The sequence below is a fragment of the Pectinophora gossypiella genome, chromosome 20, assembly GCF_024362695.1.
Source record: "Pectinophora gossypiella chromosome 20, ilPecGoss1.1, whole genome shotgun sequence".
Taxonomy (NCBI): domain Eukaryota; kingdom Metazoa; phylum Arthropoda; class Insecta; order Lepidoptera; family Gelechiidae; genus Pectinophora; species Pectinophora gossypiella.
The window spans coordinates 4,891,486-4,915,819 of NC_065423.1; the positions used below are offsets into that span (position 1 = coordinate 4,891,486).

At 36.0% G+C, this 24,334-nt stretch overlaps 2 protein-coding genes and 1 long non-coding RNA gene across 4 annotated transcripts in view; 2 read left to right on the forward strand and 1 right to left on the reverse strand.

Annotated features, from left to right (window-relative positions):
• Positions 1-5,653, reverse strand: part of LOC126376126 (uncharacterized) — a 31,774-nt gene extending 26,121 nt beyond the window's left edge. Inside the window, exon 1 of the mRNA XM_050023302.1 lies at positions 5,519-5,653. The gene's annotated coding sequence lies outside the window, so the exon portion shown is untranslated. The remainder of the gene's footprint in view (positions 1-5,518) is intronic.
• Positions 1-24,334, forward strand: part of LOC126376112 (flotillin-2) — a 313,335-nt gene that overhangs the window by 146,264 nt on the left and 142,737 nt on the right. The gene's annotated exons all lie outside the window — the stretch shown is intronic.
• Positions 5,633-22,635, forward strand: LOC126376133 (uncharacterized). Its single transcript, XR_007567690.1, has 2 exons — positions 5,633-5,688; positions 20,789-22,635. It is a non-coding gene; the product is annotated as an uncharacterized LOC126376133 (long non-coding RNA).

The window sequence follows — 24,334 nt, forward strand, 5'->3', positions numbered from 1 at the left end:
TGTATGTTTCTTATTATTATTTTTTATTTAAGTAAACCACCCTAGATAAATTAAAACGGAAGTAGTATCCGAACAACATACCAATTTAAGTTACAGACCACATTGTTGTTAATTATAATTAATTAAGGAAACTATAGGTCTAAGCCAATTACCATAATGTAACACTTTCATGTAAATGACCGTTTGTTTCTTAATAAAAAAAAAAAAAAATCATAATAATTTTGGCGGGTTATTGGCCAATATAAAATTTTTAGACGGTTGTTTTAGATTTGTGCTTAAAATTGACGTGCGTTCCATAAATTTTATGTTTGTCGATCACTTTCCTTTTCGGCGGATAAGAAAATGACAGATATAACTTAAATAAAATTAGATGGTGTTTACAAGAATTAGCACCATTTAGTGACTAAAAGTTTTAACGCGTAGCTCCACCTACCCCATTACGGATTACGAGCAAGAGTTTATGTTATGTGTTTATGTTCATTCAGCATTAAGTTTTATTTTCTCTTACTCTACCATGAATATAAACTATTACTTAACGTCAAAAACGAATTGTCATTTAAGTAAATAGTCATAAAAAATGGTAGATAGTTTCTCTTTCATTTTAAAACCAATAAAGGCCTTGTGTTAAACTATTATATGTGTAGTTTTATTTGTACGTACATAATATACATTCTTAGAAAATACTAAGTTTTTGTGTTTACAATAACACTCACATGTTCTCAATATAATAATGTAATATAGCTCAAAGTGTCATTGAAGGTCAAAACCTGAGGACCTTTATACCTAGATAATTAGATGCTAAAATATTCGTAAATCTACTTTTTTATTATTTTTAAATAACATAACTAATTTTAGTAGTTTTGGTTATTACAGTATAAAATATATAAAAAAATAATATACCTAATACAATACCTGTTACAACGAATAACGGGAGTATTCGAGAGTGTCTGCGGGTCTTGTGATTCTGCCCACCCCTTTAGGGATTATGGGCATAGTTTTATGTATTTAGAACCATTCGTTCTCTATTTACCTATACATGTATTGAATAATTTATATAATTACCTACCTATACTACACCGACAAGAGCGTGGCTCCTAAATTTTTTTTCTTCTGGCTTCCGCGGCTAGCGATGCGCCTATGACAAATGGCTCTTAAATTAATGATGATGATAATTACGTATCATTGTGATGGAAATGGGGCATATGGCCAACTAAATTCACATTTGTGGCCAACTTTTCATGCTCTGAACTCCATCATAATGGTACATAACATAAATAGTTTAAAGCAGCGGCAAATTATAAGATTAATAAGATATGCAAACAACACAGATGGGCGACACGGCGACATTATATTTGAAAATTGCTTAATTAGTGATTGACTCTTGATTACGACTTAATTTGTCACTTAACCGATACTATCTATCACACACGTCGTTGGAGGTGCTACTTTATGGGCTTGTTTACATTTAATCGCGTCTTTATAAAGTGTGTCAAAATGTCTTATACTTTTGTAAATATTAAATTGAGTAGTAAACATGTTTTTGTGTATCTTAGAGGTATTTACCCGACTGCTAAACATTTTTACAAGATTGTCGTCAATTGGCATTGCTTTGTTGGTGAGTGGTTTAATCTTTACCGTTATACAAACGGAGAACCATAGATAGATGTAGCTTTATTAAGAACTTATTCTAACTATGATCATATTTTAAATATTAAGTTTAAGCTAAATATCAAGTTTTTATGTCTTTGTTATTGTATAAGTAACTGGAAAATATCTTACAACCACCTTTGAGCTACAGATGTGCTAAAATGCAGTCGTGCTGCTCCCGGGAATTTCCCCACTTTAGGAGAAAGTTATGTAAAAGATCTTTGTAGGGTCAGAGTACAAGAAAGAACTATTAAAAGATATAGATTTAAAATAAAAAATAGAACTAAATTATTTAAAGAAAGGCACAATATATAAAGTAGGTACCTAAACAAATAACTATAAGTAATAAATAATTATAAAATAACTTAAGAACAACAATTTGAAAAAAAAAAGCAACCAGTGTCCTTATTATTAAAGAGTTTTTACAACAGGAAAATTCCCACTTTGGGACCATTCCCGGAAAGGGCATGTCACTACAAGACGTATAATGATGATCATAAATCACAAATCACATTCCCTAGTGTGGTTAGGACATTGTAACGCGTTACTTTCTGATGTTACATGACTTTACATGAGCGATGTCAGGGGTGTTTGGCGGCTCAATAATAACCTTGACACCAGGGTTGCGGGAGTTGGTACTCCATCTCATAAACCACACGATATTAGTAGAAGATGGTAGGAGTGAAAACGGTGCCTCAGACGACGCCCTGAGCCGAGGTTCGCGCCAACTAAACTGGGCACCCTCAGGCCTGTTGTCTTAAACGTTGTACCGGGTGAGAGCCTTTAGCGCTCCCCATTTGTCCGGCCAAGTAGTTAATGCCATCTGTGGCAAATCTAAAATAAGTCACGTCAAAGAAAAAACGATGTATTGTGTGGATCGTAATTGGATTACATATGCATGAAGTATCCTCGTAAAACAGGACAGACGGATACGCTTTCGATTACGTGCCATTATATTTTGCTTTATATATCTGAAACCTCTTACTTCGTCGCGTGGTTGCGACACGTCTGGTAGCCGGTTGTCTTGTCCTTCCTGGTAAAGAAAACCAGTAACTGACGTTGTTTTGATACAGTTTTTATCGCAAAATTAACATTTTATAGCTCGGAACGCAATATGTTTTTAAGGAATCTTTTTAAGAAAAATATTGCGCTTAAAAGTTTGACAGTCAATTTTGTTGTTTAAGCGTGATCCTTCCTACTTGCCACTATCATCATTTAAGAGTCACATTTTCTACGGTGTAGTATTCTCCGTTCTTGTCTATCAAAGGCCAATTCTTTGACTTCACGCCGGCGGGGTCGGTATCGGGGTCACAAAAAGTGACAACGACAATGATAACAATTTATGAGATAAGTCATTATAAGTGACATTAGGTGAGTCCGGATTTTATATTTTTATCTACAATTAATCTGCGGGCTGGTACCCTAGCACTGATAGACAAGTTTAATCGTCTACTTTATCTTCCTAAGATTAATTATACCGTTATGATCAACAGTCTAACAAACAGCAGAGATTGTTATTAAACTTTCTATGTAGAATGATCAATTGGTTTTGTAATGAACCTTCAGATACATTGGTGATCCGGAATTATATATTAATAATTAAGAATAGGAATATGTTCAATTAATTAACACTAAATATGTTATACGTAGACTCTGTTAGAACTACATATTAGCGTAAGTTCAGGACTATATACCTCACCGAGCTTTCTGTTAGATCAATATCGTATCGCCGTCTACGGATACTGCATAATTTTCTATTTGATATAGTTATAGACCCAACAAAGTAATTTTCGTTGTCAGTTTATCTGATGATAAAAATGCGTAAAATGACCTATTACAACATATTTTTCAATCAGATTCCGGTAACCGCGTAAATAAGCGAAGAAAACACGCTTTTCCTTGTCGGGTGCGTTCACACTGCTTTATCAACAATCTACTGCGTTGGAAAGTGCTCAATGTAAACGAGCGCTGCCCGAGATGTCCAACTCGTGCGCACGTATTATGCAACCCGCTTAGATGCGGCCCTTTGTTGAATACGCTGGCTTACTTACTTGTTATCATTGTTACTTAATACTTTTGACGTGTGCTTTATGGTATATTGCTATTTGTAACGTCCGATTTTTTTCTTAATTTAAAAATATATTCATGACACCAGTTCTTACAGAAGATTAGCTTTAGCTTTTATTCTTGCTATCAGGAAAACCAGACTAATTAAAGAAAGAAGAGTTACATTCTTTCTTTAAAACAGAGTGATTACAGTTTAGGTTGCATTGCAAGCTTCCGAATTGTTGCTTACTTTTGTTTGTTTAGTAAGAAATATAATACGCTTATCAATGTTCCGGCCAAGTAGTTAATGCCATCTACGGCAAATCTACAATAAGTCACGTCAAAAAAAAACTTATTAATGCATGCTATTAAACAGAACTACAAAACTTTATCGGACTACAACCTACTTATACTTATACCTACAATAAATTTATTTTTTGTCTGAGATTAATGAGTAATAATCAATCAATCAATCATTCTTTATTGCACAAAACATAAACTCAGGACACATACAGACGAACAAAATAAGCACAATAGGCAGCCTTATTACTAAACAGTAATTTCTGCCAGGCAACCTTAGAAAGAAATATATAGTAATGTGTAGTAATATTGGTCGTTCTAAATTGAGCAACCCCATACATCTTGTCCCTAAAGTTATACATAACACAGTATCCCTGAAGGGCTAGGCAGAGGTGTATGTATGTTTACATTTAAGTCCCATGTACCTAATAGGGGGGACCCTATTGATATTAACCCGTTCACGGACAGAGAGCATGGGTCAATGATGGTTCATAATAGGTAATATGACACCTTGGGATCGGAACGTCATTAGACGTTTATCCTTGAAAGTCTTAACCCTTACACGGACAGAGATCATGGGTCATTGATGGTTCATAATAGGTATAAGACACCTTGGGATCGGAACGTCATTAGACGTTCTGTCCTTGAAAGTGTTAGCCGGGCACAAATCTTGGAAACCACGTTGATATATTTCAACGTGGTTCTATGAATTCAAACTCATAAATTCGAATTCACTCGCAGACTTCGAATCCATGTTATTACGATGTAAGTCCCTAAAGTGCTTATTTATTTATCACTTCGTATCAAAACAAACAACAAAGGGTTACAAATGAGGAAGTGCTAGTAAGAGTAAGGGGAAAAAGACAAATACTGAGAATTATTGAGGACAGAAGATGCAAGATGATTGGACACCTAATATGACACGACGAATTTATTAAAAACATCATAGAAGGAAAGATATAAGGAAAGAGAGAAAGGGGAAGACCAAGAAGAGCTTACATGGAACAGATTAAAGAAAAGTTAACGTCGTGTCTTATAGGGAAGTCAAGGAATTGGGTTTTGATAGCCTGGAATGGAAAATGCTACACCGACCAGAGCGTGGCTCTTAAATTGATGATGATGATCAAAACAAACCCCACACCCTGTACTTACACTACGAGATGCAGAAACCATGTTTCAAGAAATTTAACCTAATAAGAGCATTACCTTAGACAATACATTAAACTACAGCAACACATGTACACACTATAACGAATTCATGTTTAATTTTTAAATTATACCGAACAATCTCTTGAAAGAGTTATGTTGATAATATTTAATTTACTTTCAGTTTCTGCTACAGATATAAGAGTTTCTAAGACTTTAAACACTCACATTAGAACAATGTAAATACATTATTATATCATAGAATAGACTAACAAGCATTTTTGAGTATTCACTTGATGCATTTGAAATTTAAAATCAAATTCGGAATACAACTAATTCTTTTTTCGAACATTAAAATTTTCAAAAAGAGAACACTTACCAAAAACGAAGAAGCCCTGTGTTCCTGGCCAAAAAATAAAGTGTGCGTTCCTTCAGCAAATCCACATGGTTAGCAGTTTTCACGGAACGAAAGCGAGAGTCGCGGCAGTGTCGACGGCGCGCGCGTCTCGACGCCACTGCGCCGACGCACCTCACTCCTACTACCAGCCGGTGAGAAATAGCGTGCTTCTGAAGTGACTGCCGAGAGGCTGAATGTTCACTTTACATTTAAAGTTCTGTGCACTATTGTTGTTACTATGTGAAGGAAATAAAGGTCTTTTCGCGAACGTGTAGTATAAATTACAGTATACATATCTATACAAAGTTATTCTCACAATGAGTATTGGTATGAGCTAGATTGCATAAAGCCGTTGAAAGACTACGTCTGGCTGGTCTCGGTATTGTATTTACACTCGTTTTAAGGCCGTCATATATATATATAGGCTGGTTCATCATCATCATCTCCTTAGCATTATCCCGTTTTTCACAGGGTCCGCTTACCTAACCTGAAGATTTCGGTTTTTTACAGAAGCGACTGCTTGTCTGACCTTCCAACCCGCGAAGGGAAAACCTGGCTGGTTAGTTGTCAAAAAACAAATATCTCTTCACCGTCATTTATTCTATTACCTTACAGGATGTAGACTTGGACTGATGATTAGCAACATTTATATTTTTAATGTTCTTCTGTTCTTCCACTATGCATGGAACGTTACTTGGTGTGTCGGTCAAACGAATGAAACCCTAACGGCGTCTGAGTAATTTCTATAGACGGTTTTTTAGTATTACTACCGTGACACATGTTTTAGTATCTACTCATGAATGGAGTTTACAATGTAGAATTTTACATATAAGTTTTACTAAATTGACAATTCGAGTAGGTGTAAAATATTTCTAGCATCTGCAAGACCATAGTCTAGCTCCATAAGTGATGAAAATAGGTAACTTGAGCCATATCAAGCAGGAGCCTTGAGCGGCTCAAAGTACACTGGTCTGCAAAATTAAGTACTATCTACACTTATAATGTCTTTATAAGTACACAAGATAAATAAACTTAAGCAAAAAAAAAATTGACATTTTACTAATGTATAATTTAATAGTTACGAAGAAAGCTGATAAAATTATCTGTAAAACGTTTTTAAATGTCTAACGTCTATAGTTTAGAAAAATTTTTTTTTTAAAGTGTAGTAAGTACATAGTTTTGCAGGCAAGTATAACGCTGACACCAAGGTCTGGCGAGGTCGGACGTCGATCATACAACCCACACGAAAGCAGAAGATACGACCAATTAGTCTTGGTCATTTTCACGTGTAGTAGTGAGCTGCATCAATTTCCTTCTACATTTACTTGCACTGTAAGCCAGTATAAGTAAATTAGAAAGTATTCAATTTGATGTTCATGACGAACAGCTGATTCGTATCTCCGAGATAAAGTTGCGTGTTGCGTACAGCGTGTGCGCTTGTAGAACTGTATCGAACCAGTGTTCAGAGTAATGTAGTTTTATAATTTATAGCTTTTTTTTCGGATTTCAGTTAGAAATGCGATGTTATATTTTGCGGCTTTGGTCTAGACTTCGATTTATACCAAGAAGAGACAAGCAGACCTGGTGAACCGGATTGACGTGCGTCAGCGGTGACCGCAGCTCTAGTTAAACTTCTATATCTCTGTATGTAATGGGCAGCAACCAGTCACAGATAACCCCTGACCCTCGAACATTACGTGAATAAAAAAACATAAATAACAAAATATCACATCACAAATTTAAGAGCCATGCTCTTGTCGATGTAGCATTCTTCATTCTTGTCCATTAATGTCCTTATAGATAAGACAGGACGTTCGCCTTCTCCTTAATTTGTTCCATGTTCTTGTTGGTCTTCCCCTTCCTGTCTTTCCTTGTAGCTTCTCATCTATGATGTTTTTAATAAATTTGTCGTGTCTTATTAAGTGTCCAATCTTGCCTCTTCTGTCCTCAATAACTCTCAATATTTGCATCTTTTCGCTTACTCTTAGTAGCACTTCCTAGTTACCCTTTCTGTCCAACCTATTCTTTCCATCCTCCTCCAGCACCATTTTTCAAAGGCGTCGAGTCTCTCTCTGTCTTTCTGTGTCAGTGTCCAAGTTTCACATTCATAGAGGGCTATACTCCATACGAAAGTTTAAAAATAACAAATACTTGAATCAAAATGAGAGTTATACGTGCTCCATATATTACTTACTTCCATGTAGCGATTGTATAAACGTTCCAGTTTTCAAAAAAATATATTTATTTATTATACAACGAATTTATAAATAACTAATTGAATATGGACTCATTATGGATTGGTTCATATTCATCAGAGTTAAGTTAATCCTGATGAAAGTGTTTACGATGAATGTTTCATATTCTAGACAAATAATTAATAATAATATACAGTATGTAAAGAAAACGAACTTTACTGTCGAGTTTTTTTGTCATAGGTTCTCTTTAGACAACTATGGAACTAATATTACATAGTATCATACCTTTATCTCCGAAGGAGAACGCGAAACATAGAGCAACAGTTGCTCTTTGACACGAATGCATATAATAAGGGGCGAGCCTATTGCCAATAACTGGGCACAGATAGATATCACGTGATATCAATTATATGATATTATAAACTTGAATTCAAACTCACATAGTCGAACTCTATGGTTTAGTTTAGTTACGCGCCGGGAATTGACAAACGTACCTACGCATATTATATTGTGTGTACCTAAGTAAAGAAAAGCTTATTTGCAAACCAGTGATAGATACAGGCTTACCGTCTTCCATCAGATATGGTACGTACCAAATAATGAGATTAGCGCAGATTGAAATAAAAACCCTTATAGATATGGCATGTGTAGAAGGTATGTTTGATGAAATACTTCAAAATTAAATGTCGACTGTAAAGTACATTACGTGTGATGTAATAGTTGCCACGATTTATGCGGTTGATATTACATGAATTATATTATCTGTGGATCTGTGTCAATACTATGCTTAATAATGCTACGTCATAGTCTGCTGATGCAAAGTTCATGTTAAATTGTATTTTAATTATTTACGAATTGGATGTTATGTTTGTATCTACTTTTCGTTTAAACGTTCGAAGTAGCGCTTGGTCAAACAAATTATTAGAAAATAATGTACTTAATGTGAAACCCACATGATGTTATATCATAAAACCAGCTACTTATAATATAGCGTTATCCCGTTTTACACGAAGTCCGGTTACCTAACCTAAAATTTTGACAGGTCCGGTTTACTGAACCAAATGCCTGTCTGACCTGCAAACCCGCAGGGAAAACCAACCCAATACAAGTTAGGACAATACGTGTTCTCATGATTTAACAATGTCAAAGGCCTTTCCGAAATCTATGTCTGTCAAAATGTATTATATAACTATTATAATTTCTAACATTTTTGTACTTTATATCAACAGTCCCTTTATTAATTGATACCTCATGCTATTTTTATCCATCATCCATCAGTGTTGCCAACACTGACAAGAATGATAGAGGTCAATTCGGTCAATTCAATACTTCGTAATTCTTTTAGGCGCAGTTCGACACAAATACGAAATATCTAAAGAAATTCACGTTAAGCATGATTATGAATATAAATTACACAATCAATAAACCACACAATCAATAGACCACAGCCTCACAACCCACTGGAAGAAATGAATGGGTTCCGTTTGGTGGTACGGCTATCGCCGCCTATAAAGTGACCTAAGAAGCTAGTAAACAGCTTAATCGCGACGACAGAACAGTTATGATAACAATTATGCACTTACTAGACTTTCACGTTGATTGTGATATCTTCATTCATCTGTTCCCAGTTCAGCCAGGTTAACATAGATTCTGCTTCGCTTATCGGTCTGATATCGTTACCTGTTAACATAAATTATAATATGATTCCTTCTGCATGGAATCACCAAATACCTCTGTCTATCTTGAGAAACACAATAATTATAAGTTACTTTGTCTATCTTGCAATTCGTGGTCACCACATAGCGTGGTATGTCTAACACAATGTAGACTGGCTTCGGGCAACACCCACTCCACCTGATATATCAATATCGGCGGACAATGCCATGACCCGGTCGAACAGAAACCGCAATGGAGTCCATATTGAACAACTTACAATAGATCCAAAGGCTCACCTGTATAACACCAACACCACATGTGAGATACAAGTTGGCTGTATACCACGTTACAGCCTGAGACAGTCATCTTCCCCGGGGGAAACCCAATGATGAACATTGGGTGAACCGCATTTATAATAAGCATTGCAAATAAGTCCTGCATACAAGCACCGACAGATCCATACATCTACCTCCAGTGTATGTCTCTTAGACAAAGTAACATCTAGGGATATAGCACCAATAAGAACCATGGAGTAATAAACTACTAAGAAACTATTCTAAGGTACTTAGCTTTCAATACATATCTGGACTCCCTCTTTCAACACATATTAATTTCACATCTCAAAATTATATCTTCACGTGGGAAGTTTGAACTTGTGAAAAACAGTTAGGTAACCATAGCAACTAGATAACGATATCAGAGACAACTTACCATAGACTAATCAGTATTGCTATATTACAATATGTACATCTCGCGGAAACGCCGCGACACTCCCGCCGGGAACAATTAGAGTTGTAAGGTAATCATTAAATTGCGTGTCCATTCCCTTATCTTTTGAAGGGCTCGAACCGCTGCAGTCCGTCTTGGTCTATTTATTTCAGGTTGTTGTTCCAATGATTCATTGTCCATTATTTTATCATCATCATTTATTAACTCATTAAGTCTGTTATCATTCTCATTTTCATTCTCAGTCACTGCCGTTTTATTTGTCACATTCAAAATATCATAAGTTCTTTCTATGTCTTCAGCATTTGTAGTTTTATTGTTGTTGCATGTATCTATATGGATATCATCTACGTCTTCTGTCACAACATCAGGTGTATTCACTGACTGTTCCGAAGGCAACCAAAGGGGTTCTGAATTCTTGGTAGTATCTTGAGGTACTGGATCATATTGTTCCTCATCTTCGGCTTCCAGAGGATACAAGTGCGCAATAGATCGCGTAAAGATAGAGTTTCCTACTTTAACTTGAGCTACTCTAACCAATCCATCAGAGCCTTTGATCAAAGAGATAATTTTCCCGACTTTCCAACCTTCACGGTTTTTATCTCCTTTGATTTGAACTATCTGGCCTTCTTGCGGATTTAACTTAGAAGTCACACGTGGTTGTTTAAGCGAGTGATTATATCTCTCACGTAGACTTGGTAAGTAGCGATTTTGAAACATTTCTTCGAACTCTTGTAGTATTGTACGAGCCTTCTTCCATCCTTTAATTAAGTTGGTCTTCGTTGATGTACCTTGTATTGGTAGTCCATTCTGCGCGGTCTCCATTATGAGACATCTGCCAGGTTGAAGAAAATCAGATGGTTTCAAAATAAACTCTAGTTCTGCATCAACAGAGGTTAAAGGTCGCGTGTTTAATACAGCTTCTATTTCTTTTACTATCGTTGACAGTTGACTATCATTCAATAGGTGTTTTTGTAGTGTTCTACGCATACAATGTTTCACTAGTCCTACTAGTCGTTCATAGAAAGCTCCAAACCAAGGCGCAAGTTCGGGTATAAATCGCCATTTTATCTTATTTTGAACACAGTATGGTTTAGACACTATGTCAGATATCAATTTGAAGTGTAAGGCATTGTCGGAAGTAATAAGTTCTGGTACTCCTCTAGTAGAACACATTCGCCTAAAAGCGGATAGTCCTTCTTCAGCTGATAAATCTTGCACAACTTCTAAGTGTATAGCTCTAACTGCAAGGCATGTAAATAGACATATCCATCTTTTGCTGGTACCTGTCTCTGTTTTGACCAATACAGGTCCTAAATAATCTACTCCAGTAAACGTAAAGGCTTTGCTATAATTAACCCTTTCATATGGCAACGCAGGTGTGGGTGGTAGTTTGAAGGGTCCACCGCCATGCTTCGAACAACGTGGACATTTCTTTAAGATCTTCAAAACTTGTCTCTTGCCTTGCGGTATCCAGTAGGTTTGCCGAATTATACTTAGTGTATGACTAGCACCAACGTGGTAGTTCCTTTCATGTGTATCTTTGATTACTTTATTGGTAAAGTTACAATCCTTAGGTATTATCATAGGATACCTCTTATCAAATGACCAGTTGGCATTCCTAAACCTGCCCTTGCATCGTAAGATACCATCTACATCTTTGAACAATCCAAGGTTACGACTGAGACTTGTTTCTTTACCGTTCACTTCCTCTTTAAAATATTCTGACTGTATTTTTCTAATTTCTTCCAGTGTATTATGTGAGTCAGTTTCTATTCCTCGTTCCATTAACTGGTGGTCGTCATGAGAGTTATCTTCATTCTCTACAACCATTGACTCAGGGATCTTATCTTGTACATCATCAGTACTCGTCAGATCCTCCCCAATCAAAAAAATTGTATCACTCCTTGTATGTGTAGGCCAAGTATTCGGATCTTGAAGTAGAAAGTCTGGTCCTGTCAACCACTTTCTTCCGTCTTCGATAGAATTCGTTGGTCTAGTAGCTGCATCAGCTGGATTAAGTTCTGACGGTACGTATCTGACAATCAAGTTTTTATTACGTTTTATCTCTTCGATCCTCCTTGACACAAATGGAGTCAATAGCTTATTCGAATTGAACCAATCAATGACAATCTGACTATCAGTCCATAGCACTTGCTTGCTTACATTCAAATTAATGAATTTAGTTACATATCGTATCAGACGACTTCCAATTAATGCTCCAAGTAACTCCAGACGTGGTATTTTCAAATGTTCTTGATCTTTGATTGGCACGAGACGAGATTTGCCAATCACAAAACTCTTCTCATCTTCTCCAACTACATAAACCACTGCTGCATAAGCTCTGGTTGAAGAGTCCGTAAAGCAATGTATTTCACAGTCGTTACTCTGCTCATTTTTCAGGTAACATCTATGTAGACTTACTTCCTCAATTTCATTCAAATGTTGTTTGATGTCAACCCATTTATCAACAATATCTTTGGGTAATGGTGAGTCCCATTTTATTTTCATTTTCCATAAATCTTGAAAAAGTAATTTTGCTGATAGAAGTGCTGGTACGGCATAGCCACATGGATCATATACAGATGCAATGCTTTTTAGGATACCTCTCTTAGTATTTGTGTTATCCTTTGCACATGTTTTGATGTGAAGTGTATCATCTTCTAGGTGCCAGTTTAAACCCAGTATTTTAACTATTTGATTTGAAGAAATATCTGGAACTTGTCGCATAAAATCTTTTGAATTAGAACTCCAATCTCTCAAGTTCATAGAAATCTGTTGAAATGTTTCCTTAGAGACACGATATAGTTCCAAAGCCTTTTCTGTATCATTTGTTCCGGTAATGACATTATCCACATATATGTGATCTGCTAGATTTCTTACGTTCTCGTTGTCAGAGCTTGACAAATGGTGTTTTATAGTGGCATTTAGTATAAATGGACTTGAAATAACTCCAAACGGAACTCTACAAAATCTATACTGTATTATATTGTCATCGGTTGGTTCTTTGTTAGGGTCTTTGATCCACAGGAATCTGGTTACGTCTCTATCTTCTGCTTGAAGGCCTACTTGAAGAAAGGCCTTTTCAACATCAGCCGACATAGCCACCTTGTTTGACCTGAAGCTAATGATCAAACCAGTGAGGTCTCCTATCATTGATGGTCCTCTGTACAAACACTCGTTCAAGCTCTTTTCGCCATTAATTTTTGCGGAGGCGTCGTAGACTACGCGGCCTCGTTTTCCGTTTTGGTGTACCATATGATGTGGTAAATAATGTACAGGATGAGTTGTTTTATTAGAAGCTAAAGGTTCGACAGCTTCTATAACTTTGGCATCCAACTGCTCCTTGAGGATCTCATAGTAGGTATCGAGGGTCTCAGTATCCGATCGTTTCAATAAACTTTTTAATCTACCAATTGCGAGACCATAATTCGATGGAAGTTCGGGATGGTAGTGCATCCAAGGCCATTTTACTTGGTATCTCCCATCTTCAAACCGGGCAGTTTTATTGAAATGATGAACTGCTTCCTCTTCCAGTGTGGACTTTGGTGAATCGGTAATCCCTATCGACTCTAAATCCCATAAGAGTTTTATGTTTCCACTTTCTAACGGTAGATCAGGTGGATCCAGTTTAACTTCACACGAAGATTGGAAATATGTCAGTACCGACAGTTGTTCACTTAACTTGTTTGGTATCTTACCAGAAAGAATCCAACCAAATTCAGAATCAACCAAGTACAAGCCTTCCTTGATGCACATCTTCTTTGTAGATATGATGGTGAAATAGTAGTCATTTCCGAGTAGAATGTCGATGCGGTCTGATAATGAACCATCATCAGCGAGTGGATATTTTTCTTGGGTACTCGAGTCCAGTAATTCCTTGTTAGGCTGTGAAACTCCGTGCGATATTGAAGGTACAACATTGGCGTAAAAGGTTTTAATTGATTTGTCTCGTGTAACGATTGCCAATTTAACTAGAGGGCTTTCCAGTTCGTGAGGTTTCTGAGATCCAAATGTAAATATCGCCAAATTATTTTCCTCTACAACTTGAAGATTCAGCTCTTCAGCGATCCCTCGAGTGACGTAACTTCGTTGGCTACCACAATCGAGCAAAATCCGACAGGTCTTAAGAATATCACGACCTTGAACCGCAGCTACCGCCGTCTGCAATACCGTAGATCCATCTCTCATATGCAGTACGCTCGTATTCTCTTTTACTTTGTTTTGAAGTCTCTTCGGACATAATGCTTTATTATGGAAACCAAACCGTCCACAATATTGGCAATTTTTCTTTTTATTGCAGTCACGTACTAAGTGACCAGTTTTAAAACAGCTAAAACATCTATCTCTGGCTTTTAATTTTGCTTTCCTTTCATCAATTGCAGTAACTTTATTACATTCACCTTTGTGATCTCTGATGACCATTTCTCCTTTTTGCCTCCATGAAATTTATTATTTCTTTCTCCATTAGAATCGAATTTCCTTTTAGTTGGTTTATTATTTGGTCTTGAATTCCAAGAAGACGATCTAGGATTCGCAGTGTTCCATTGCCTCTTATAGTGATTTGTTCCATTAGAGTTATAATTTGTTCTTGGATTATTGACCTCGTTCACATGTAATGTTTCCACCGTATATGGTGATGTCTCGTTTGAAGTATTCACTTGAGTAACTCTGTTCGCTTCTTCCTTCGCTGATATTACTATGGAGAGTTGTTTTAATATCTCTTCTATCGAGTTTGTTGCCTCCGCATCCAATCTCATTTTGATTTCGTAAATAATATCAGTAGGAAATTTTTCCATAATAAGGTATTGAATCTGATTGGTATTAGTATTTTCCTTCATAGACTGAAGTATTCTAAGGTGCCTTGAGACTTCGTCTAAGGTTTGTCGACTCTCTTGTATATTTCCAGCTCTTTTAATCATGGTAAGTGCTTTATGGTGAGCATATATGATCTCACTGTCTTTCCCATATCTTGCTTTTAAGGTATCAACTGCAAGTTTATAACTACGGTTTGTTGTATCAAATCCATCTACAAGTCTTGCCGCATCTCCCTTGAGTGAGCTCTTGAGATAAAGCAGCTTGTCCACATCATTTAAATTTCTTCGTCTTATATTAGACGTGAACTGATCCCAAAATGAATGCCATTCGAGCAGATTTCCGCTGAATTCGGGTAATTTCAAATCCGGTAACTTGCTATAACTTGATGATTTATTAACTTCTGTCGAGGTTGAAGGTTGATCCGCTTGAATTTTCAGCTTGGTGTCCAACTCTGCCAAGACTTCTTCTCCTTGTAGTTGATAAGTAGTGAAATCTGATATCTCATCATGGTCAGGGTTATTGCATATTTTGAAATAGTTATATAGTTCACATGTAAAGCGTGACAATATGGCTGTAAGTTTAGTTTTTATAATTTGTGCCTTTTCTAGATTATGCTGATCTATTGAGATCTTACAAAGGCAGTGACCTTGATCAGTTAAGTTCCTTATTTCTTGGACAAATTTGGATAACCTGTTTATCAGTATTTCTTCCATTGTTAGACATGAATTCCTGAAAACAAGTTCAACAGTGCACCAATGTACAGAACATATTATACATTGATGTAATGTACAAACACATACACAAAGGAAAAACCTATAAGGTAATTATTTAATTAAATATCTATACTGTCACATAAAAATCAATAACAAATTATAGTATTCAATAGTATTTAACTTTAAAGTACTCTTATCAGTAGATAAGATTAAAGTATTAATAAGAAGTATTTTGCTAATAACTTCCCCTTAACATGAATTAATCCATACATTTACATACATTCTAAAGTTTGGTAGGTATTTTACTTTAAAACATTTACTCCATACTCTGTCTACCCTCTTAGTAATACATCACGTAATATATGTAGAATAGCGTCATAAAATTACTATCCCACTGATACATACATAAAGTTAACTTTTCGTGTGCGTTCGAGATGTTTCTGCCATATTAGAAACAATGTTTCACATACCTTATATCCGTTTTGGTAACAATCAGTAGGTAGGTAGGTATATTTGCCGCGTACCCACAGCTGCAATCGAACTGGATCAGTATTCGACTATCCACTCATAACCGCTTATTATAAGTTTCCAATAAACTGCGGTGTTCATCTGTTAATAATAACGTAAAACATTGTAGACTATGACCGTTTTTCTTACTAAGATTCCCGACAAAATCATATTTATTTCAGTCGATTCTGTATAACTTGTTTACACTGAACGGAATCAAGCCAACTAGAAATCTAATTCAATACATACTTATTGAATATACACAACTTATCGAAATTACACGATTATCTTCAAAGTAAAAGATATTTCTTTTCACGTAGATCGACCTAAACTTTCAATTGTTTTTCAAAACAAATGAAGTTAGCTTTGTTCGTAAGTATCAAGACTTCGTTATCATATAAGAAAAGTAAAAAATCTCAAAATTAGCAAGCGAAAACTAATAAAATGATTTACAATAATACTCACCAGTGTATGACACACAAAATTAATCACTTTAAATAAGTTGACACTAATTATTAACAAATTTTATAGAATTTTTCACTTCCAACACCTCCGTATAGAAACCACAAAGGGCAAAAATAAAAATGTCCGCCATTGCTCTTATGTTGGTAAACCTGCGGTCAGCCGAGAAAATGTCTGATGGATATTTTCTTTTTAAATATTACTTACGTTACAAACACGTAATAATCTTAAACTTAAATTAGCTTAAAATTAATAACAATATTTACTCTTAATAATACCAGCTTATTTCAGAGATAAAGATATTCATAGTCGTACATACTTTCAGCGGAACATTCGCCATGTTGGTAATACGCACGTTCACGCAAACCGTGCTTATTCCAGTACATTTTGATTTCTGACAAATATTTGGAATTAAATATATATGTGTGACTTAATTCCAAACATAGTATAAAAATACTAATAACAATATTAACATCAAGCATATCATGGGACGGACCTTATTAGCTAGTTAGCTAAGAAATAGTTGTTCAAGTACTATTCAGTTTGTTTAGTTACTTGACCTGGCAACAGATGGCGTTATGAGTCACAACTTTCAATTATTTTATAAAAAATTTAAAGTTTTCAGTAATGTCAGTGCATAATTGTATCATATTCATTTCGGATTCAACTCAATATATCTAAACATAAACTATCCCAGCATCTCCACCAAATATCGCCGCCTATAAAGTGACCTAAGAAGCTAGTAAACAGCTTAATCGCGACGACAGAACAGTTATGATAACAATTATGCACTTACTAGACTTTCACGTTGATTGTGATATCTTCATTCATCTGTTCCCAGTTCAGCCAGGTTAACATAGATTCTGCTTCGCTTATCGGTCTGATATCGTTACCTGTTAACATAAATTATAATATGATTCCTTCTGCATGGAATCACCAAATACCTCTGTCTATCTTGAGAAACACAATAATTATAAGTTACTTTGTCTATCTTGCAATTCGTGGTCACCACATAGCGTGGTATGTCTAACACAATGTAGACTGGCTTCGGGCAACACCCACTCCACCTGATATATCAATATCGGCGGACAATGCCATGACCCGGTCGAACAGAAACCGCAATGGAGTCCATATTGAACAACTTACAATAGATCCAAAGGCTCACCTGTATAACACCAACACCACATGTGAGATACAAGTTGGCTGTATACCACGTTACAGCCTGAGACAGTCATCTTCCCCGGGGGAAACCCAATGATGAACATTGGGTGAACCACATTTATAATAAGCATTGCAAATAAGTCCTGCATACAAGCACCGACAGATCCATACATCTACCTCCAGTGTATGTCTCTTAGACAAAGTAACATCCAGGGATATAGCACCAATAAGAACCATGGAGTAATAAACTACTAAGAAACTATTCTAAGGTACTTAGCTTTCAATACATATCTGGACTCCCTCTTTCAACACATATTAATTTCACATCTCAAAATTATATCTTCACGTGGGAAGTTTGAACTTGTGAAAAACAGTTAGGTAACCATAGCAACTAGATAACGATATCAGAGACAACTTACCATAGACTAATCAGTATTGCTATATTACAATATGTACATCTCGCGGAAACGCCGCGACAACGGCAGTGGCGAGACAAGTTCTATAAGTGTAAATGTTTGTAACTGCATTATTTATTTTATTATTAAATTCAAAAAACTAATAATTCAATAAATTAAACAGAAGGCAAACGTCGTGTCTTGTAAGGAAATCAAAGAATTGGCCCTTGATAGGCAAGATTGGAAAATGCTACATTGACAAGTGCGTGGCTCTTAAGTTAATGATGATGATAATGAAATTCTAAAAAATTCTAAAATAAATAATAAAAGATACATTTAGTGGACACTAAAACCCCTAAGGGTTAAATTAAATTAGTCTATGACATATATACGTATTGTGACACCCTTTTACTTAGATTTTTATCTATTTACATTGTATACACGTGCCTAAACCTACAATAACTAGGTTTGCCTCAGATGGCAATACCTACCTATCCGGCGGCGCTGTCACATCCGTAATCTTGGTGGGTGGGTGGGGCCCACACAGGCCAAAGAGAACTTGTAACCACTCTTGAGAAGTTGTGCTAATGTACCCCCTCCGGTTGATTGAGGGGAGGCCTGTGCCCAGCAGTGGGACGTATATAGGCAGTTTATGTAATGTGCTAATGAATAGCAATTTTGCTTTTTTAGAACCCCTGCCCTTCGCCTCATCGTCGTCGCCCTTACAATATGACATAAGTATAAATAATTAAATATATAAATGCTAGGGACACACTCGTATCTGTCTTGGGGTGAGTAAAGCCTTAAGTCACCAACAAGATACCCTTAAGTAAAAGTACAAGTACAAGGCTTAAGTAAAAAAAACCTTGGATGGTGTTTAGTTTACCTGTTAGACACTTGAAGTAGCGGAGGAAACTATTACAACATATATATTTTCTTATTATGGTAAACATATCAGAGTACCTTTTATCTTTACTGCTGGAGTATTTTAATTGTTTATTGTCGGAATTTTTATAAGCGCACTAGTCTACCGGTATCGCACTTAGAATCAGCCCACATTATCCGACCGGACACTTAGATAATAATATGATACAGTTAACAAAGACTTGCGTAAGTTGCGTAACTCATGTAATGACGACCTGTGCCTCTTCGGATATACAAGTACTTTGATATTCCACGTACAAAGTATTTTTTTCTGCGAAGTTACGCATCCATAGTCATGACTTCTCCATCATCCAACCCAGCCTGTCATATTACGATCAGATAATTATTTAATTTGTAGTTTCTTTTGATACGGATATTATGTATTAGAAAAATGTATATAGTAATTAAAATTTGCTTCGTTTACTCTAGTTTTTATGATTTTTCTTTAAACCGTAAAACGTTCCTTTAAATCGCTCCTTGCATATTTAGGGACGAAACGAAAATAACCTAACCTAACCCAAAATAATGGATATACTTATGTTAGGCTGAATAGTTCGTTGACAGTTATAAAACATTTTTCTATAAATGGCAACACAAGAATGGGGTTGTCAAATCGGACGGATTGATACACGCTCTCTTGCGTTGGGGACCTTGTCGACATCGGACGTGTTTACCAAGTTAAGTGTTATTTTCTTGATACCAGAATAAATAAGTGTAATTACTGTTCTCTTGTATTTTACTACACTTACATAAATAAATACACGTCTGTAATCCTTCATGGGTAGAATCACAAGTCATATAAGACGACTTGCAGCCACTGTTGATACAAAGTCCTAAGATGGATATGACGAACCTTATGGTGACAGGAGATCAGCCTATCGCCAATAAGGATTATCCATAATGTTAGGAAGGACACAATCCACATTGACAGATATACTCGTATAAAAGGTGATTGGTGAGTAACGTATAACTGCACAGGTAAAGTTAATTATATCGACTCGTAATATTGGTACGTATTATTGTAAGATATCAATGCAAAAAGGCATGTTTGTCTTGATATCAGGCGCCAAGTAAACATTTTGTGTGGCAGAGGAAGGAAAATGATTTTTATTTGAATAAATGTTAACAAAATGATGCTTAGTTAGCGTTGGTGGTCCGGTCGCGTACAGGGGAAGAGCAGCGCATGCGCTTGTTGTGAACGCACTGTGACTGCGGATTAATTGCTACGTCGAATTTGAATTTAACGGTCGAAAAATTATAATATTTATTACACTTTTTTGAAGTGGAATAGTAGTTTACATTGGGTTAGGTTTTGTACGAGTAACAAAGAAATTATATTAAGAACTTGGCTTTGGCACTTCGGTGACATTGCGCTAATTATAAGCTTTTTTAAAGTTTAATCTACACTACTTTACTCTTTTGTACGGTACTTTAGTTTTGATCTATGGTATTTTAAAAAAATATTTAATTACGAATTTAAATAATGTGAATGTCCTAGTACTGATTTGAAATAGCTTCGGGCGCCATCCTACTCGCGTCAGAGTGCTGCCGGGCGGAAGGCAAGAGGGAAACTACTGCCCTATTTTTCCCTAAAAAAGTAGCATGGAGAATGCTACACCGACAAGAGCGTCGTCCCAACCTTATTTATTACGGCTGAAAATCTATGTTAATTAACAAAGTGTCTTATCTTTCCAGGTAACATTCGTCCGAAGAGACAATATTCGTCGCAGACGAGCCGCACGCAGTCGTAAGCGCAGATCTAGCGGAGACCGAGTGAAAGTAAACTTGGACGTTACTACATTGCATTACTGATGTACGAACGAAGAATTCTCATTTACTTCATTTTGGTCATTTTAAATATTTCATAGCAGCTTACTTAGTAGCTCATACTAAGAGTCGGAATTTATGGTAAATACTCTAAATACATACTTGCGGTGTTATAGCCAAGTTGCAAACGATTATGACAATAGAAAGATGTTTTCTTGATGATTAACTTATTGTAGATTTGTCGCAAATGGCATTCACTACTTAGCTGGACAAACGGGGAGCGCTCTCACCCGGACAATAGATAGTGATTATGACAATATTCAGTGAATGTTGACTGTTATCATATATACTATACACACCCATGATTCCTAAGGGGGTGGGCTCAACCACAAATAATTAGAATGCAATTTGCATGCCTGTAAGATTTTTCATTTACTACTTCTCCAATTTCGTTTCGACCTTTTTTGTAGATTCCCATTCCATGATAGGTTAGGGCGAATTAATCGCCTTTCTTTTAACTCTCAGGTACCTACAAAGAAAATAATATACGATCGAGTTCCAAGAGTAGTCGCTGTGTAAAGGTAAATTCACTTAGATAGACCTCACAGATTATTACAGCGCGACGGAATGGTGCACTGTGCGCCCGCGCAGCTGACGGAGAGATTTCATACTCAGTTGATTACTTCCTCACTACGATAGTGATTAGATTTTCCCCACTTCATATCTGAAGTTCCGGTGAATATTGTCATCATAATCGTTTATAAACGATTTTTTTTTATTTTAATCGATAAATATACCTAGTTTTTATTGAGAGTCACTCTGGTATTGTGATCCACTGGCTTGATTCTACAAACGGGGAGCGCCGGTTTGAACCCCGGTACTGGACTTGTACCAATGAGTTATTAATTTATATCTTAAGTGCAGTTTTCACTAACACAGCTTAGTTGGCTCGCTTTTTTTTTGACGTGACTTGGGTAGTTTCTTAGGTCAAAAATAAATTAAGAAACGCTAATTACTAAGTAAAGACAGATCGATAGGTGACAAAAAAGGTTTTCTTTTTTCTATTTTATTTATTTATGAATTTTAATAAGAAAAATGTAATAAGAAGTGTGACATTTTGTCACGTTTTTCTATGACGTCACAGGTTGCTTTTTCGTACAAATTCCATAGTAATTTCGTGTTTTGAGGTTAGTAAAAAGTAACTGATTTGACTAGTTGGAAACTACCCCATTACGGCTCACCAGCTATCACGTTGGTCTAACAGAAAGCGATATGAGGTGTGGTTTCTTTAGGTCATCTTGCGATGGATGTATGTTTAAAAACATTTTACAATTGTAAATCGTCCCTTATCACTTGGATCAAGCAACTAAATTACGACACATGTGAGCAATTGCTTCACACTACACATATATGAGTAGGAAACGTAAAATACTATTACCACTTAAATTTTTCACAATAAACACCCACCCACACACACACTCACACACACAAACACACTCACACACACACACGTACACACGCACACACACACACACACATATACACACCGCACATACACACACACACACCGCACACACACACACACACACACCTCTTTATCTTTACTTCTGTCAAAAAATTTTATTCACATAAGTCTTTAAAAAGTATAAGATGTTTAAAATATGGAGGAGCGGAGCCTCCTGATACAGGCATCCTTCTTGCTTAAAAGGAGACTCCATCAATTAGTTGTAAGATGTTTAAAATTGTAAACGAAAATAAATATTTTTGATTTTTGATTTTTTGATTTTTTGATGTACTTCTGACTACCTCATTGGGATATAGTAGTGAGCTTATGTAATATTATTGTTAGTGTTAGAAGGAAATTATAGTAGTCGTAGGTAGAAGAAAGCCTTATACCACTTGAAGGAACATTAATTAAGTAACATAAATTATACATAAACACAATATAAAATATTGGACACGTAGCTCCTCTGCTGAACTGGGAGTAAAGGAAAAACATAGAATGTGTTCTGCTGCCTCTCCTCCCGTGCATGTCGTAAAAGCCGACAAAGGGAAAGCGTCCTACCAAAAAATAATGAATCTCTATGGGCGATAGGCTGATCCCCTATCACCATACGTTTCATCATTATCTACCTTGGAACTATGTATCAAAAGTGGCTGCAAATAGTCTTCTAATTATTTGCGGCTCTGCCCACTCCTTCGGGGAACATTGGCGTGAGTTTATGTATGTATGTACAATATAAAAATCTATTATGATTATGACAACAGAAGTAGGTACAATCGGCAACCTTGATACTAAATTTGAATTACTTCCTTTACACTGATATAATTAAAACAACACAATGTTTCATTTAAGAAATATATTTTATGTTTAGAATATTGTAAAGATTGCAATGAATATCTACAAAAACTCATGGCCGCGGTAAGTAACATTTATAATAAATAACTAATAAAACACTTTATTGCACTTTCTTTAAGAGCCGTGGTAGCCCAGTTGGTACAAAGCTTCCCTCTCACTTTGAGGTCGCAGGTTCGGATCCAGCACAGGCCTAAACCAATGATTGTCGGTTTTTTTTCGAATTCATGGTTGGATAATACATAATTATCACGTGCTCAACGGTGAAGGAAAACATCGTGGAGAAACCCACATTCCCATAAAAGCATTTTCGGTGTATTGGGCTGGTTTTCCCTTCGCGGGTTGGAAGGTCAGATAGGCAGTCGCTTCTGCAAAAAACTGGACCTGTCAAATCTTCAGGTTAGGTAAGTGGACCCTGTGAAAAACGGGATAATGCTAGGGAGATGATGACTTTATTCCTCCCAAAACAAGACATTTACAGGAGAAACTTATTCTGTGGTTTATTTGTCTTAATATTATATTTTTCGAAAGTAGACAAAAGTAAAAGGGGGCGGGGGGGTTAAAAAGTAGTTCTTTGATAATGTAGAAAAAACAACATTTTCTTATCTGTATACTTGCACCACAGTGTAGGCGAAATGAACTGTTCAAGGTAAATGACATGATCCAACTTATGTCACAAACTGCTTTTTATCTTTATACGTGTCCAATATTTCTTCACAATATGCAACAATCCATAACGTCGATAATGTAACGTGGAACATATTATCTGAGTGGTGTTAATAGCAGTAATTATCCACTTACCTTACGACATTATTCCATTATTTACAGTTTATCGCAGAATTTTAGATTACGTTACCACATTTACGCGAAAGACGGCGGTTCTATGTCATCGATAGTAATAGTAATACATAGTTCGAAGTATAATGAATGATGAAGGGAAAAGTACTTGTATCGATTTATTTAGGAGACACATACAACTAACCGGACTCTTATGGTGTCCGGAAAATAAAATATTTTGCGACGACACTGCTACAGTTTTTTTTATTTCGATCTTACCTTGCTTTTGCTCGAGGGAAGTTTCAGACAAATATAATAAACTAAGTAATTTTAAAATGTTA